The sequence below is a fragment of the Camelus ferus genome, chromosome 3 (assembly GCF_009834535.1).
Source record: "Camelus ferus isolate YT-003-E chromosome 3, BCGSAC_Cfer_1.0, whole genome shotgun sequence".
Lineage (NCBI taxonomy): Eukaryota > Metazoa > Chordata > Mammalia > Artiodactyla > Camelidae > Camelus > Camelus ferus.
The window spans coordinates 24,399,278-24,412,722 of record NC_045698.1 but is presented as its reverse complement, the minus strand read 5'-3'; the positions used below and the strand labels follow the sequence as shown (position 1 = coordinate 24,412,722).

Sequence of the window (13,445 nt, the reverse complement as noted above, 5' to 3'; positions counted from 1 at the left end):
CTACACAACCAGCTGTTTTCAGAGTGCCACCCTTTCCTCATCCAGTGCCGCCATTCCTTTCTCACTGATCGTGAGAACCACTCAGGGCTCGGAGGACCAAGCGGACAGGAAAGAAAGCTTGCCTTTTATAAAACTCATATCCCCACTTTGGGCCAAGACTGGTCTATGACCAACCCCAACTCTTGCTTTTTTTGGAGGGAGGGGGCCGGTTTATCAAAGCCTTCACTTCTCTTATATTCATTTAGCCTTGGGTTTCTATTTAGTTATGATAATAGATACATTTTTGGAAATTTTAATGCCTCGGAGTACAAATTTGGAATTTATAGGGGAGAAGGAGGCTACAACATGTAGCTTGGGAATTGAAATACACAAAATATTCATTTTAAGTCTCATTTGCAGGTCTACAATAACCTTCTTTTGGAATTTCAAAATGGGTTACGTGACTAGTGTATTGCTCATGTAATAACCAGGTTTTATTTAGAGAATTATAATAGGTAAAATGTAAAGGAGGAGAACGTGTCTTAAGTGACTTGTCTTTTTTCAATTTTTTCAACTTTTGAAGGAAAGTTGTCAGAAGACACTTTTTAAAAATTTCCCTAAAATTCCATCTCCTTTAAGGTAGATTTATAGCTGTAAAAATGACACCTGAAACCCTTTCTATCATAACTCTAATCACAGGAGATTAGTGGGAATGGTGATTATTTCTAGCCATTTGGTCTTCCTTTCAGACAATTTTTCAACCAAACATGTTGTCTCTCTCACAGTCATAACCACTGTCACATCTCTGATATCTGAAACTGAAAATGTCCACAAATGACACAGCCTGGCTTAGGGGAGAAAAGGAAGAGGATCTGTAGCAGATTCTGTCTTTTGGTTGGTCTTGCATTTGTCCTGTAGAATTGCTTTACACCGAAGAAAAAGCGCATTGACTTGTGAACCATATGAACCTCTGTAAGTTTTTAGTGATGTTAAGGGGCCTTAGGGCTACTTTTCTAGGCATCTTCTCTTACTTCTCCTGCTTCTGAGAAAAATAAGCTCTATTCCAGGGCTGGAGCTTCCTGCCGAGGGACCCTGCTTTCTTTGTGGCCGGCTCTGGGGAGAACCAGGAACCCAGCCTGGAGGGGACAATCAAGGGCACAGGCGGATGACACGTAGTCAGCTCGTTTGAACTTAGCTGTTGTTATTGTGATGCTGGTTGTGATTTAGGGCACAGGCTTCAAGGGGCACAGATCAGCTGGCTATAGCGAAGATTGCAGGCTTCTTATCATAGGCAGATCATCGCACTAACAAGTTACCTGTGGAGTGTGTCTGCAGTTCCCTGAGGACACCACGCTTGGAGCTGCTGTAAACACAGTCCACGTGACCGATTTTATAACCCAAACCACGTAGGTGTTACATACTTTTCAATGGCAAAGAAGAGGCAGGGAAGAAAGAGGGAAAAAAAGACCACATGGTGGAATTTAGTAACAAAAGCAAAGCAGGAAACCAAAAGAATATTTCTTTCAGCAACCAAAATAGTTTTCTTTTTAGAGAACCACTGTCTCCTACTTAACCACAAATAACCAAAATGAAATTAAGATTAAAAGGCCAGTTTACTAAAGAGCAGGGGCAAGGAAATTAGAGTCAGGAATCTGGGCTCTAATCTTTGGGAAGGAGAGTGGCAAAGAGAAGTTGACAAGGCCAGTGTCCACTGGATGAAATAAAAAGAAACTTTCGTAAGCATCTTGCAGAAACACGCCTTTTGTCCGATGCCAGGGAAACCCATTGAAGGGCATCAGCTTTGCAGCTTCACTAGGGCCTGGAGGAATACGCTGTAGAGTCAAGGGCATAATATCACAGTGTTCTGTTTGCTTACTTTGGCAGGTGTAAGACAGCTTTACAAAGCCATTCTCTGATAGGGCCCAGGGCTGACACCCTTTGAGCAGGAGAAGGAAATCCTTCTCTAGGACAAGATTGTCTCAAGCTACCTGCTCTCAGGGGAGCCCTGAGATGTCTGCAGGAGGAGTATAAAATGTGTCAGCATCATTGGCCAACTCCCCAGAGAGCTGGGCTACAAATAGGTCGCTGTGTCATTGGGGGATCTGAAGGGAGGGTGAAGAATGTTGTAAGAGGTGCTGATGGGCTGCCTAGAGAAATGGTCCCATCAGCATCTATAGCAGAACAGCCTGGACTGCTCCACTGTCATCAGGGCAGGTCTCAGAGGCTGCTTTTCCCGCTTGCCAGGACGGGCGTTGCTCCTTCAGCTCACAGGCTCAGGCCTCATGCCCTTGCCTGCCTGAGGAGCACCCTCGGGGAATGAAGCAGATGCAGGGTGGAAAACCACGTGGTCAGGGACCCCTGAACGTGGCCTCTGAGGAGCTTTTCTCTGGTCCACACACCAAGTAAGGCTGCGTGCTGTGAGCAGCACTCCCTGGTGACAGAGGATTCCTGGAGTGGGTGGGTCTCCACTGCCGGCGAGCATGCTCTCTCAGGGATGCTGCCAGGTTAGTTGGCTGGTCTACCTTGAGTCTCCACCCAGACTTACACCCTGTAGGGCCTTCTCTCCAGCCTCAAAGACTGAAAGTGCATGAGGAGGGGCCAGGCAGCTGTGGTTACAAGTGACAGACAGAAGAAGCTGAGCGGATAAGGGCAAGACCCATGTAGACTCAGCGAGGGGGACACGGGCTGAGTCTTAATCAATCACCTGTGCCCTCATCATTCACCGGAGTTGATGGCTCCCAGATCTGATCCATGAGGGAACCCCCGCCAAGGGGAAGCCAGGCAGTTGGATAGACCTGGGGAAGCAGCCAGAAGGGGAGGAGTCGGCCCCACAGCTGGTGAATGTACAAAGCAAGATAAAAAGAAAACCCAAAACGGTTGTAGCTTCCAACACTTCTTAATGAGCCTGTGAATCCCTACAGGTGCTGGAGCAAAGCTCACAGGGAGAACTGGCCTCAGCCTTTTCCCTTCCCACTTGGGACAGTTTAGTTCTCACCATAGCTGAAGTTCTTGGCAAATGGATCAATCTTGGATATTAAAAAAAAAAATGTTGAGGTCAAAGGAAAGTGGTTGCCAGAATTCTACACGCCTGACCCCAAGACCCATTCCCTCCAGGGAGGTCCTGACCAGCCTTCAGTTGGTCTGTTTGCAGATGCACTCGAGTGTCCTTCCTTGGCCTTTGGGCCACTGCCCAGGCTCCCAGGCAGGAGCTCCGAGCCTCCCTCCTGCACTGCGGTGCTCCTGGGTAGCCTGGGAGACCGAGGATCATGTCAGCAGAAACCATCTTCACAAGGAAGTGAGCCCCACTAGCTACAGCTTTGTCCTGCTTGTGTTTTCTGAGGTCCCCGCCTTCCCCCTGCCCTATGTGTCCTTCTAACCCGCCTCCAGAGAGCATTTCTCTCTTCCGGGCAAGACTCTTTCACCTTCAGGCAAAATAGGCCAAGCCCAAACCCGTTTCACATTTCAGAGTGTGGTTTTGTAAGAACCTCCAACTAGGGCAGTCATCAGCAACCTTCCCAAAGGAACAGAGGCCCTCTCTTCTCCCAAATGCCATCACGAGGCCTTCCTTTGGTGGCCAGAGCCATGAACACAACCAGAACACACTGGGCATTTCTACTCTGATGAGCAAAACCCAGTTACTGCTTTTTTCTCTTTTTCCATCAAGGATCCAGGGACTGGCCGCTGCTCACACCCACTGCGGGAGGCCTGCTCCCTTGGCTGACTTCTGCTGGTGGGTGGAAGGAATAAGGCTCGAGGGTGCAAGGAGATGTTTCTCCTCAGGGGAGCTGGTCTTAAGAGAATTCCTTCAAGAGTCTCAATTGGCCATAAACATCCCTAAATGTGCTTGCTCTTTAAAGAAGCCCCCTTTGTCCATGTGTGTCCAGTCTCCGAGCAGGCAGACGGCCTGTGAATGAGAACTTCTAAGAAAGTAAGACTGTTCGTCCCTTCATCCACTTGGTTTTTTCTCCATTTAATTTCCTCTCTTCAATTCCTTCCTTTTATCCTGCCGCATTCCCGTCACCTCCCAGAAAACGTCTTGCCTCCTCCCTGCCTGCAGGATTGGATTGAGCTCAGACTTCTCCACTTGGCCTGCCTTGGAGTGCGGGCTCAGTTTCGAACCGCTGAGTGTAGTGTCAGAATGAGCCATTCTCTTGGTCTTTCTCCGTGCCCGTGTTTCACAGGAGTGGATGGACTGCTTTTTCTGGAAACTTGAGGCTTAGTGCTTTCCTTCAAAATCAGCGTGTACTTCTCACTTAGAACCTGTTAAAGCATAGGGTCCTCTCCCCGACCCCACACCCCCAGCCAGACTCAGCAGACACACGTGAGCAAGCCTTCCCCTGACCCCAAGCTCTGACCCTTGGAACCTGCAGAAACAAAGTGTGCTCTCGTGTTTTTCAGCAGAGATTGTCTTGTCCGCCTTATCCCCACAACTGAACAATGATTAACAACCCTCCGTACTTTAATATGGAGATAAATTATTAACAGTGGGTTGTGCCTTGTCCCAGGTTGTAAAAAGATGACTGTTAGAGTCCCCGCATTCTCCTTGTCAAGGCAGGAAATGTGGAGGAGAATGTCATCTCAGGCCACTGGCCTCTAAGACTCAAAGATGTGGCGGGCTCCAACCGGGAGCGGGAGCAGGGTAACAGACAGCAGCAAGGCCACAGGTGAGAGACTTGCCATTTTCTTTGTCAGTTTTGATACTTCCCTTTGGCTTTTCTCTTCTGGACTGGGAACAGGCAGGAGGCATGGACTATGATTAGGATCTCAACGGCTGCATAGAAGTCTTAGGGAAAGGTCCATGTTTTAAGAAGAGATGGACAAGGAGACGGCATGGGACCATAATGACCAATGTGAGGGCCCACTCGAGACCTCTGGGGTTCCAGGGAGAAAATGTGGGCCTGGCCTGGGGGCAGAGATGAAGAGACCAGCAAGATGACACGGCAGCAGAGTCATGTGACAGACCAGTCCCGGGAGTGTGGGAAGGGGGAGCCACAGATGGTGGAGGCAAGGATGCATTGTATCAATGTTGTGTTAGTTTCTGGTGAACAGCAATGTGATTCAGTTTTATATATATATATATATATATATATATATATATATATATATATATATATATATATATATTTACATACATATTCTTTTTCAGATTCTTTTCCATTATAGGTTATTACAAAATATTGAATATAGTTCCCTATGCTATACAGGAGGTCCTTGCTGATTATCTGTTTTACATAAAGTAGTGTGTATATGTTAATCCCAAACTCCTAACTTATCAGTGCCCCCTCTTTCCCCTTTGGTAAATGTAAGGTTGTTTTCTATATCTGTGAGTCTATTTTCTGTTTTATAAGTAAGTTCATTTGTCTCATTCTTTTAGATTCCACATATAAGCAATATCATACGATGTCTGTCTTTCTCTGTCTGACTTATTTCACTTAGTATGATAATCTCTAGGTCCATCCATGTTGCTGCAAATGGCATCATTTTCTTTTTCGTGGCTGAGTAATATTCCATCGTCTGTATATACCACATCTTCTTTATCTAATAATCTATCGATGGACATTTAGGTTGCCTGAAGGCTGTTTTGAACAGCATAACTCATCCAGAGACATAGATTTTACTCCTTGTCTTTCCTGTTACATAACTAGGGCAGTTGAGGGTCACAGAACAGTCAATTAGATGCAGAGGGCAGAGGTAAGGGCAAGGAGGGCCTTCCCATTGAAGCCCCCTAAATCGCAGTCCCTGAAGAAGGGAGCATATCCATGGGGAGGATGACCCAGTGTTGGTTCTGTGTGTTCCCAGGGTGCTGGCCTCAGAACTCCTTCAACTACAGGAGTAGCCCTAACACCTCCATGTAACCAGGAAAGCAAGCAGAGCCAGGCTTTGATTCCAGAATAGCATCACCTTTGAGACAGCTGGCCTCTCCTAACACATCAGCATCTGGCCACTTCTCCTGCACCTGGCTGGTCTCTGGGGCATTTCTTGCACATATGGGCCCCAAAGAACTACCACTCTGTAGCCAGAATTTTCTGTGAGAAAGACCACACGTGTATATCATCACGGTCTATTTTCTCAGGGCGTCTGTTCTGTGGGTGCTCACCAGCACAGAACTGTCACTTCGTTTTCTTGCTTAATGTGTTTGCCTTCATCAGGAGGACTGCTTGAGGAAATTCAGGGCAAAGTCTGACATTTGGTAACAGTGGAGAGAAAAAGAGGAGACAGCCCTGGGCTGGGTTACTCTGTCCTGGGAATAAGAATCATTCACGACACAAATCCTCCCCACCCTCTTCTCCTCCTGCTCACGCTTTTTCTCCCTTGCTTTCAACAACACTCTTTTGACTTACTTCCTTCTCTCTTAGTCTACATCCTTTCTCCCCATCCACCCTGTGTTTCTCAGCCATTGGAGCACATTTAAATTCCCACCCATAACAAAGGTAAAACCTCAACCAGTGGTCCCGGCTCCCCAGGAAACAGGGAGCTGGGGAGAGAGGAGGGCCCAGAGTTGTGAATGGCATGCAGAAGTCAGCACTAGCACCTTAACAAGAGGCCCTGAATTGCTGGGACACAGCAGAACAGACACTCGTGACAGAGCTCAGGGCTGTTTCCTCACTATTTGTAATAGTAAACCTTGGATCTTTCATTTATTCATTTCTCAACAAATTACTCATTCTCTCAACCTTGACTGAGCATCAGTTACATAGCAGGGGAGGTCTTAACGCAAAGATAGATGAAATACAGCCCTTGTCCCCAGGAAGCTGGTGGGTGACATGGCACATGGACCAGTAATGGCCATAACAAGGGTGATGAAATTTGTGGTCCTGAAAGACCCGAGGGCAGGGGGTCTGCATGAGAAGACCTGGGACCCAACTGGGCTGATCAGGGAAGAATTCGTAAGGACTAAATGCCTGACTTGAGTCTTGAAGGTAAAGTCAGCAGGAGGGGGCCCTGGATAGCGTGTTCCTGGCAGAAGAAGATGCCCAATGCAAGAGCAGAGGCACTGAGAAGGCAGGTGGAATTGGGAAACTAGGGTGTAAAGTGGATGGAACACTGAGGGTTCAGCCTGGAGACAGGTGAGACCTGAGGCCAGAAGGCAGAGCCAGCTCAAGATGGACTTTGAGGCCAGTAAGAAGGCTGAGGCCACAGAAAATTACAGGAGGACTGTGGACAGGAGAGACGTGCCATCAGACTTACTGTTGTAGAAGGAAAGTCCTGGCTGAAATGTGGACAACAGCTTGGAAGGAACAAGGCCAGAGACACGGAGAACACTTAGGAGTCTGTTACGGTAAAATCACCAGGAAATGGTGTTCCTTGGAAGTCCCTTTCTCCGCAGCTGTGCACCTTGGGCTTCCTGCCGGGGGGGAAGGCAAGCTGGTAAAACAGCTGTCAGGAAAGTAACTCGCTCGTTCATTGCGTCGTTTCTGTGCTGTCGGTGACTCTACTGCTTTGTTTTACAGTCTCCGTCGTGTGAAATCACCTTCGTGTAAATATTTCCTCCTGATAAAAGCTAGCCTCCGGAACTGTTAGACAATACATTTCTGTTGTTTAAACTATTCCATTTGTACAACTTTGTTACAGCCACCCCAGTAAATGAATTCAGGTGGGCAGTGCAACGATCCTATGTTCCATTTGGAAACTGAGGCACAGAGAAAGTGAGTGAGACGCAGTTAATACATGGTGGGCAGTTTGTTCCAGAATCTGCCTTTTTTAACTATAGTATTTAAAACAAATTCCGTTTTCATCTAAACAATCAACTGCCTTTCCTTTGAAAGGAAGCTTACTCTGGGCATACTCCAGTAGTGAAGAGAAGGAGGTAAATGAACTCCTTGGCAGTCCATAAGCCCACCCATCTCATGCTGCCATCTTGTGCTAGAACAAGAGTCTTGACAATTGTGTCCCTGCTTATAATCCAGGAGGAGACTTCCTCCCAACTGAGGCTGTGAGAATATGCCAGGCAGCTGGGTCTCTGAGCCTGGCATGGACAAAGACCTTCTTCCAATGTAGGTAGGAAGACAGACTCTGGAACAAATTGCCCTCCGCGTGTGAGCTGTGTGGCATTAGGGAAGCACTTACCCTCTCTGTGCCTCAGTTTCCACAAGTAACGTAGGATCATTGTATTGCCCACCTGTGTTACGGCAGCTGGGGCTGCTGTAACAAAAGTACCACAAGATGAAAGGCTTCAACAACAGAAATGTATTGTCTCACAGTTCTGGGGCCTCAGAACCTGAGATCAAGGTGTTGGCAGGGTTGGTTCCTTCTGAGGGCTGTGAGGGAGACCCTGTTCCATGCCTGTCACTTAGTTTCGGGTGACTTGCTGGCCATCTCTGGTGTTCCTTGGCTTCTAGATGCATGACTCCAATCTCTGCCTTCCTCTTCATGTGGCATCCTCTCCGAATGAGTCTCTGTGCCCAGACTTCCCCAACTTGTAAGGACGCCAGTCACACTGGATGAGGGTCTGCCTAATGACCTCATTGTGACTGGATTGCCTCTGTGATGAACCCATCTCCAAATATAGTCACCTTCAGAGGCACTGGGGGTTAGGACTTTAACATATGAATTTTGGGGGAGGAGACAATTTAACCCATAACGCCACCTAAATAGAATTTTCAAAGAAAATTAAATGAATTAATGCCTGTAAAACAGTGCCTGGCACTTAGAGACTCTCAATAATGTTAGATTATGCTAGATATAAATGAAAAGCCTTCCGGTTAGTGGATGGCAGTGTTGAAATTCAGCTGATTTGTACCAGTAATGCCTCACCAATTATTTATGACCTGTGTCTTTTTTATTTGTCCGGGCTGATACCGTACCAGATGAACATTCTGGATAATACTCCCAGCTAACAGGTCCACAATGAAAAGGCGTAGATCCAGTAAGGTCTGTGATTTTTCTTCTCTGGTCTCTAAGCTGTGGATACTGAGCAATGCAACTAGCCCAGAGGGGAAAAGAGCACCTGCCACTTCTTTTAAAAAAGAACCAGTGAAGCCCTCTCTTCCTGATGAGCCCACAAAGGCAAACTCCCCACTGTTGGTGGCTCCCGGCTGTGGGCTAGGGCTGGGCCAGCATGCTGGGCTCTGGAGATGAAGCTGATTGAAGTGTGTCCCAGATGGGCTGAACCCAGGCCACCAGGGGAGAGCGACTGACGTGAAGAACAGTGTTTGCTCACCTCAGTTCCCTTTAGAATCAGCTCTTTAAAAAATAAATAAGACTTGTTGATCTTTTGTGTGGGTGGTTAAACAAATCAGGTGGCCCCAAATGAATTCCAGGTAAAGACGAGTAAGAGGAACTATGAGAAAGCAAGCTGCTGTAACCAGCCAGGGCTGGACCTGGGGGACCCAGTGGCCCCTTTGTAGAGCTTTCTGGGCACTGCAAGGGTCTTCTTCTTAGCAAGCCCCCCGACCCATCTTGGTGGCTGCCCCATGACTGCAGTGGCAGGGGATTAAGGAGATAGCGTGGGCCTGAGAGAGGGGGCAGCTGACACCTAGGCCAAAGTCAAACAGAGCTGCCAACGCAAAAGATCGGGGTTGTGTAGCTTCATTTGAGGGAGATACAGAAAGGTTGTTGTCCACAGGGAGGTTTTCAGGGGATGAACCTTACTGACTGACACCTATAACCAACCCTCATCTGGGAAACATGGACTCCCTGACCGCCAAGGCCAAGGCAAGGTCATTCTCTCCCCTTGGCCCCTCAAATTCCTCCCTTTTTTTCACTAGGTAAACAGGAAGGCTTCTGCGCTCCAGTAGGAAAACCCTACACTGGGATGTAGGATGCCTGCTGATTCTACTGCCCTTCAAGCCGTGTGACCTTGGACAAGTAGTTTAACCTTTCTGGGCTCAGTTTCCTCATCTTTTATTTGAGGGGCTTGGAGACATGGAGGTCAGGGACTCTTCAAGTTAAAGGGATCTTGGGAATCCAGTGTGATCCATTTGGTAGATAAGGAACATAAGGCTACAAAGTTAAGTGACTGGCTCACAGTTATTGAATTTGTGAGGGGACAGGACCCTAGGAGTCAGGTGTCCCACCTGGGGCTCATTCCATTAACAACAGTGACCCCGCCTCTACTTATTGTGTCAGAGTGCTTACATTTCCCCCCGTAACAACCTTCTGAAGTAGATCTTCTTATACCCATTTTACAGGTAGGGAAAGTGGCTTGCCCAAGATCTCCAGCTACTGAGTAGAAGAGCCAGGACTTTGACTGCTAGTTTGGTGTACTTCCTGCTGCCCACCAGTTGCCTCCAATTGCCCTTAGAAAATCCAGCCATGGGCCACCTTGGGTGCCCAGCCAGAGTGAGGGTCTGATTCTTGAGGGCAGATGGATCCATCCCAGGGTTGGGAACAGGCAAGCAAGAATATTTCTTCTAAACAGCTGCAGAAAAGCCATATTCATCTTCCCAGTGTGAATGACTCTGCAACTGGATAAATGAGATTTTAAGTAAGAAAATGTTACAAATGTGACATTAGAAATTAACTTATCAAAGGCTGAAGCAAAATGGGTCAGCCAGGTCCACCCTAGGGTAGTGGGGTGGCAGCTGCCTCTCTACTCCACGGTGAGGTTTTTACACTGGCTCTCCTGCCCCTCCCCACCTCCCTCACAGGTCCAGGTGCACCAGAACACTGGTGTCCCAGGTAGTGCCAGCACCTCTCAGGTGCCCACTTCCTCAATTGAGGCATCACTGCTCCTCTGCGCGAAGAAGAGACACCCTCTAAGATCACTGAGGTCTCTAAGATCTCCCCAGGGCACATCTGGATTTAGCTCGGTCCTGATGCTCAGCAGCACTAGCCAGCATCACGGCAAGTCTTGACGAGCATCAGGTCGGTACCGCGCTGGAAGAGAAGCTGGAGGTGAGGTTGTTTGTGCTCAGTACCCCCGCACCGCCCAGCAGAGATACAATGTACCAGTGTGGCTGGGAAGACTTTCCTCCTGCTCCCAGTGTTCTGAACAGAAACAGATGCTGCAGACATAGTCCCGACTCCCCTCGTCCCCCACCCGGCCCCTCAGAGGGGTCAACAAGCCGGTCTTAAGGGCACAAAACACCTGGTCAAAGCGGAGACAGCTGTTCTTGTCCCTTGATAAGCCTTCACCTCAAGTTCTCAGCAGTGTGGACATATAAACAGAATTTCTGCCTTCCACCACTGTGACTGCCCCCACTCAGAGTTCCAGAGTTAATTATTAACAGCCAGAGAACTTCTCAGTGAGCCAGGACTTGTGCCTTTTCTAGAAGCACGTTTCCAAGAGGACTTCACCCCCACTGGATTCCTCCTCGGGGCCCAGGGTGGACAGAGAGACAAACAATTGGGCCTGTAATTTCAATTAGAAGAGACCCAAGCCTAAAACCTCAGGGAACGCCCTTGGAAGACTTTTCTAGGAAAGTGGACTTCTTAATTTGACATCTCAACCACACAAGGGTTTTGGGACCTTAGAAGGGCCTGCGGTCATCTGGCCTGACTTTCAGGGTGTCCAAAGAGAACTTAATTCATTGTACGAAGTAACTCTCAGTGATGGTAAGCTCTCAGGAAATGTGATTTATTGGCTGCATATACCCGCCATGAAAGTAACACATCCTGGAATTTAGGTTGGAAGGGACGTGGGAATTCATTGTGTCTTTTCTTACTATGTGGAGGAGGCGTCTGAAATGAAAGGAAGTCCTAAATCTAGAGAGCAAGGCTAATGGCTCGTATGCAGGTCAGTTTGCTTCCTTCCCGAGGAGATCTGAAAGCCAAGGCTACTGGATAATGTCTTATATAACAGTTGTTTCTCTAAAGTCCTTCGAATTCAGTCCCCTGAATTTTTTTTATGTGAAACAAAACTTTCCTTTTTGATGTAATACCAAGGTGGACCTTGGCCTAATTCATACCGAAAATATCATCCTTCTGAGTTAATAATAATACCTATGTTTGCTGAGTGTTTCCTATATGTGTAGCACCGTGCTGACAGTATACATTAACAGTCAGGTGACTTACCCCAGAGGAGCCTCAGGGATCCCGTGTTATTCGGAAGACTGGATAAATACATGCAAAGTGCTTAGAACGCCGCCATCCCCCATCTCACCTGCAGCAGGTAGGACCACTCCCTGCAAGGAAGGGAAGGAGATGATGTGCAGGCAGGCGGGATTGACCTTACAGGTAGACCCTGATAGGTGAGGGCTGTGTGGTGGGACGGCCCCCATGCCCATGCCTAATTCATTCTTGCCCACCAGGTTCAACTTTACTTTCATCTGAAGGCTTACGGGCGCCTCATTAAAAAGCAGATTCTATTCGGAGGCGTAAGCTTTGAATCAGCCAACCATTATCAGAAATTCTTTTACATCCTCCCAGGAATCTGAAAGAGGAAGACCATATAGGTAAAGGCAGAGAAAAGGCCAACCTTCGGAGGTGGCCTCAAATGGGATGCTGAGAATTCAGACCACAAGAGATGGTCCTTTGACATGACCTACTAGTCAGATCTACTCCAGATTGACTTTTTCTATAAGAATAAATTCAGATCTTCTTGGGTTGCCTTCTTTCAGGTAGGAAAAATATTTTGAAAAACTCTTATAGCCCTGAGTGAGTGACTTGGCAAAAGAAGATGGTGGGGTCCTTCAAATACCATGTCTGTGTCATTTTTCTCAGAGACACATCAGTTCATAACCCCGAGATTTCAACACTCCACTCAGTTCTGGGCTCTCTATCTGAATCAGAACTATCCCATGCCCACTGCATGTGTGTCTGCAGCTGCCACAGACTAACCAGCTCAGGACCAGGACTTCATTTACGCTCTGTGGCCCTTCTCTGTGTGTCAAATGAAAACACATGGTGTACTAAGGGACCTTGTTTTCTGTGTCTTGGAGATCCTTGGCCTAAATTAAGCAAATGTGATGGGATCCTCAGAGAGAGACGCAGGACCTGGGATAAGCCACACCTTCTGGCCGTTGGGAGGCATGCCGTAGACCTGCCAGGTTCATTGAGAACCCAAGGCTGAGAATCCTACACCCCATATGATATACTTTTGACAAGAGGTATTGGCAACACAATGTGTGTCCAGTAGGGGGCGACAAGGAAACAGACGGATGAGACCAGAGAAATGTGAGAAGGAATTGGGATGTTGTTTCCTGTAGAAGAGGAAGGCCTGGAGGAATGAGACGGCTGTCCACTCTTTAAAGCACTCAGAGAGAAGAGGACGGAGTACTCCTCTTTGTTCCAAATGTTAAAAATAGAAGCAGTGGAAGGGTAGTGTTGGACAATCAGGCTTTTCCGGCAATCAGTGCTGTCTGCAGGGAACTAACACTGTGCAGGCAGGTCGAGGGCTTTCTTGGTGTTTGATGTGTTGGTCCAGTGGTTGGGGGAAAAGGAGACACCAGTAGGGGAGGTTAAAGAGGGGTTGCCTTCCCTTGGGTGGGAGATTGAACTAGAGACTTACTCAGGCTGTTGTAGTTGTGAAGAGCATGGTTTTGTGATTTTTTTTAATGGATGAGCGATAAAGGGGTGTTTATGGT

The 13,445-nt window shown here is 47.7% G+C and overlaps 1 protein-coding gene across 4 annotated transcripts in view; it reads left to right on the top strand.

The window, feature by feature from the left end:
- Positions 1–13,445, top strand: part of PRLR (prolactin receptor) — a 141,671-nt gene that overhangs the window by 32,146 nt on the left and 96,080 nt on the right. For 2 of the 4 annotated variants that reach the window (XR_004316376.1, XM_006194514.3), the window contains exon 1: positions 4,478–4,643. The exons of the other annotated variants lie outside the window; for them this stretch is intronic. The gene's annotated coding sequence lies outside the window, so the exon portion shown is untranslated. Of the gene's footprint in view, positions 1–4,477; positions 4,644–13,445 lie in introns of those variants that run through there. 4 annotated transcript variants of the gene reach the window in all.